Source organism: Chrysochloris asiatica, unplaced genomic scaffold (assembly GCF_000296735.1).
Source record: "Chrysochloris asiatica unplaced genomic scaffold, ChrAsi1.0 scaffold00001, whole genome shotgun sequence".
In the NCBI taxonomy this organism is placed as follows: Eukaryota; Metazoa; Chordata; class Mammalia; order Afrosoricida; family Chrysochloridae; genus Chrysochloris; species Chrysochloris asiatica.
Window position 1 is genome coordinate 53,375,835 of NW_006408519.1, and position 4,837 is coordinate 53,380,671.

Below are 4,837 nucleotides of genomic sequence, written 5' to 3' on the forward strand. Positions count from 1 at the left end.
CCCATGGAAGCAGCAGTTAAGAAATCAAACGCTGTCTTATATTAAGGAAATCCGCTGCACAAACCCACTGTCACCATGTTGACTCTGAGTCATAGCGAACCGATGTAGGGTTTCTGAGGTTGTAAATCTTGACAGGGACAGAAAACCTCTTCTTTTCTTCCAGGGAGTGGCCTTGTGCCTTGCAGTCCAACACACAAAATACATATTCAAAGTGCTCAAAGCAAAGAGGCCTGATTCAAGCCAGGGTGTTTTCAACTGCTTCATATGCATGCAAAAGCTGGACAATAAATAAGGAAGATGTAAGCACTGATGCATCTGCAATAGCACCGTTGGCAATATGAACTGCCAGAATGACAAGCAAATCTGTGTTGGAAAAAGAGCCACCAGAATGCTCCTTAGAAGTGAGGAAGGCATCATGTCTGGTAGACGGTCAGGAGGATGGATGACTGGCACACGGCTGCACAGACCACTAGCAGTTCGTTCTGTGGCTGAGTTTGCGGAGGGATCCAAGATAAACGCCAGCAAGATTCAGCTGGATGACGACAGTAAAAGGGAAGGAACCCCTACAGGTTTCTGTGGGTAGACAGTCCAGATATTAAAGACTACTCTGGTGCATTCGGAGAGATTGAAAATACTGAATTTCTCATGGATACAAAAATGAATGAAATTAGAGGTTTTTGTTTTATCACCTATACAGATAAAGAGCCAGTAAGGAAATTGTTAGAAAGCAGATTATCACATTGGTTCTGGAAAGTGAAAAATCAAAGTTGCACCGCCCAAAGAGGTATACAGGTAACAAGAGCAACAGGAAGGAGGAAGAGGTACTGCAGCTGGGGGGCCAGGTCAAGGCCAAAACCAGAACCAAGGGTTTAATCATAATAACCATTACACACAAGGGTATGGGAGTAACAATAGCGCCTATGGTGGAGATGAAAACTTCAGTGGTCACGTGGAGAGGGTCATACGGGGTGTAACTATGGGACTACAGATATGGGCAGGGATGTGCAGACGACAGTGGCCAACAGAACACTCACCAAAACAACTACCAGTCATACTAAAGGAGGTGACACTGAGAAAAGAGGAGGAGATTCTCAAGTAACCCATCTTGGCAGGACGACACTGAAGACTGGTCTTCTGATGATGACTATTTGTGAAAGACTTTAGTGTACAAGGCAGAATTGTGTCCAACTATATATAACTGCCAGTAAGTTTTCTGTTTTTACTTTGTCCTTTGTTGTGTTTTGACTCCATTTGTGTTTATACAAATTTTATTTGTATGATTTCATGTTAAGCCTCAAATAAATGTTTCCTTATGTGGGGGGAAAAATGTCTTTATAGGAGCAGAAAACATCATCTTTCTCCCAGGGAGTGACTGGCAGATTCCAACTACTGATCTTGCGATGAGCGGCCCGTTCATAATCCACTATGCTATGAGAGCTCCTTTTATGTGTTGTTGGTAAGTGCTGTCACACTGTTTTCCGACGCAGTAACCCTCTATAGGGTTTCCAAGGCCTGCTGTGGTGCTATAGGGTACGCAATGGACTGCTAACCACAAGGCCAATGGTTCAAACCCACCAGCTGCTTCTTGGAAACCCTACCCAGGGTCAGTATGAGTCAGAACAGACTTCTTTATAGACGCACACTATCACATCTGTCTCGCACAGAGAAGCTGCTGCGTTCAAAACGGTGACCTTCGGTTACTTGCCTGCCAAGTGTTTTAAGCACTGTGCCACCAGGGCTGAAGCCAAACCCAATACTGTCGTATCGACTGTAACTCACAGCCGCCTTAGAGAGAGTTTCTGAGATTCTCCATCTTTACAGGGGCAGACAACCTCCCCTTCCTTCTGTCAATCAGCTGGTGGGTTTGAGTCACCAACCTTGTGATTAGCAGCCCAATGCCTAACCTACAGTGCCCCCAGGGCTCCTTTAGAAGCCAATGTTGTTGCTGTTGTTGTTGTTAAGTGCCATCAAGTCGGTTCCGAATCTCAGCCACCCTGTATAGGGTTTCCGAGGAGCAGATGTGGGTCTGAACTGCCGACCTTGAGGTTCAAACCAACTTGTGATCCAGAGCTTATCATCCAGTGCCACACCAGGACTGTAGGATAAGCCAACAGTGAAGATAAAATAGAATAACTAAATCTCCACAAGTAACCTGAAAAACACAGGAAAAGAGGGGGGAAAATTAACAGATAAGACATAAAGAAAGTAACTCACATTGATAATTGTCATTGTGAAGTGCCATCAAGCTAGTTCTGATTCATACTGACCCTGTATAGGGTTTCTGAGGATCAGTCGGTGAGCTTGAACCGATGATCTTGTAGTTCAAACCAACCTTGCAGTCCAGCACATTAACCCACAGCGCCCCACCAGAATTCTACTAGAGACAGCAAAATCAGATGAAATGAACAAATCTCTCTTTTGGGGACTGGGGTTAAAGTAAGGAGTTAGGCTAGGTCTAGGTTAGGCCTGGAGTCCTGGTGTGGTGCTGCAGGAAAATGCGCTGGACTGCAAGGTTGATGTGAACCACAAGGTTGGAGGTCCAAGCTCACCAGCCACTCCCTGGAAACCCTATACAGGGTCGCTATGAGTTGGAAGTGACTCGACAGCACTTAACAATAACAGGTTTGTTAGACTTTGAAGACTTGTGTGTCTGGGTTCAGTTCTGAGTGATATTGTCATGTATGTTGGTCTCAGGTTGGTGTTTGCTATCGGTTCTTTGTCCAAAGAATTCCCTTGAGTATTTTTTGTAAGGTTGGTCTGTTTTTTGGTTTTTGTTTTCAGATTTAATATGAGCGTATTTATTTGTCACACATAGAAATTTCTTATTTTTGACTGGATTCCGACTTGGAGGTAGAAGCTTTCAGTGAGGACAGCATACGTATCTTGGCAATCTGTTCCTGACGTTTTTCTTTGGCCTCCTTCATCCTCTTGGCCAAAAGCTTGGCATATTCTGCAGCCTCCTCATTTTTCTTAGTGCGTTGTTTCTTCAGAGCAATACGCCGACGTTTGTGTTGCAGGACACGTGGAGTAACAAGACGCTGAATCCTGGGCACTTTGGTCCTGGGTTTCTTGCCTTCTTTGTTGAGTGGCTTTCTCACAACATACTGGCGAACATCATCTTCTTTAGAGAGATTGAAAAGTTTGCGGATTCTGCTAGCTCTCTTGGGCCCCAGGCGACGTGGCACAGTGGTATCTGTCAGTCCTGGGATATCTTTCTCTCCTTTTTTAACAATGACCAAGTTGAGAACACTCAAGTTGGCAGCCACAATGCAACCCTGGACAGATTTACGCTTTCTTTCTCCAGTTCTCCTTGGTCTGTAACAGGAATGCCCCTTATTCAGAAGCAGGCGGACACGGCCATGGGTCAAGACGCCCTGCCTGCTTCATGGGAAAACCCTGCTTGTCGTTCCCACAACTGATGCGGACAACATAACCCTTCCACTCGTCACCCAGCGAGTCAGCAGCAACTTCTGCGGCCATTCATTTCTCAAAAAAGGTACGAAGCTTGCGTTCATCGTCCACTTCAATGAGTTTTTGGCAGCCAGTGGCTGGGAAGGAGATGTTCGGCTTCATGGTGAAGCAGCCGACGGCCTCCTCGGCGTCACGAAAAAGAGACCCAACTTCCACTCCAAGGTTGGTATGCTTTTTGCAAATTTTTTCAATTTCTGTGTATTTGGAAATGTCCTAATTTTGTCATCATATTTGATGGACAATTTTGCTTGGTATATGATTCCTGGTTGGCAATTTCTTTCTTTCAGACTTTTATTATATGTCACCCCACTGTCTTTTTGCCTTCATGGTTTCTGCTAAGAAATCAGAACTTAGTTTAATTAGTTCTCCTTTGTAGGTAACCATTTTTTTCCCCAGCTGCTCTCAGGACTTTTTCCTTGTTTTTAATTTTGAAAAGTTTGATTATAACATGCCTTGGTAATTTTATTTTGGGGGTTATCCTGTTTGGAGTTCATTTAAACTTCCTGTCTTTCATGATGCTAAATAAGTTTTCTTTTAACAATTCTTGGACAATTTGCTCTATGTTCTTCTTTTGTCCTTTCCTGTTCTGGAATTCAAATCACACAGAAGTTAGCCCTCTTGATTGTTGTTGTTAAGTGCCATCAAGTCACTGTGACGCATAGTGAGGCTTTAGGGTTTCCGAGGAGCAGCTGGTGGGTTTGAACCTCTAACCCTGGGGTTAGCAGTCCAGTGCTTATTCTACAGAGCCAAACCAGGATACGACTCCTTTTTCTTGAAAGTGTCCCACACAAATCTTAAGCTTTCTTCAGATTTCTTTCATTATTTTTCTAATTGGTCTTCTAGCAGATAAATATTGAAGGATTTGTCATCAAGCTTAGTAATTCGGCCTTCCACTGATTCAATTCCACTTCTCTGAAAGGTCAATGTACTAATTATTTCTGAATTCTTAGTATTAATCTTCTGGCTTTCAAACTGCTGTTTTTGTATGGCTTCCAATTTTTCATTTATTCTGTCAATTTGTTCTTCTGGTCTTTTCCTGAATTCTTCTATAAAGTTTTTTCTGTGTTCGCCTTACCTTCCTTGATCTTTTGCTCAATCCACTAGAGTATTTAAATGTCATTCTTTTAAATTCCTTTATCAGATAGTTCTGATTCCATTTCTTTTTTTGATTCCATTTCTGGTGTTAGATTTTCAGACTCTATTCTGGTCACTTGTCTGAGCACTGTGCCTTGTTTCTTCGTGCAAGGTGAAATGGTCTGTTTTCCCTGAGACAATGTGATGCCATTGTATTTATACTTCACTGATGATTGTTCTCACTCACCAACTGTCTCCTGGTGGATGTGACAGAGACTGGAAGACAGTTCCT

The 4,837-nt window shown here is 43.3% G+C and overlaps 1 pseudogene; it reads right to left on the bottom strand.

Moving 5' to 3' along the window:
- Window positions 1–2,822: 2,822 nt before the first annotated feature.
- Window positions 2,823–3,573, bottom strand: LOC102824490 (annotated as a pseudogene).
- Between the last annotated feature and the right edge of the window lie 1,264 nt (window positions 3,574–4,837).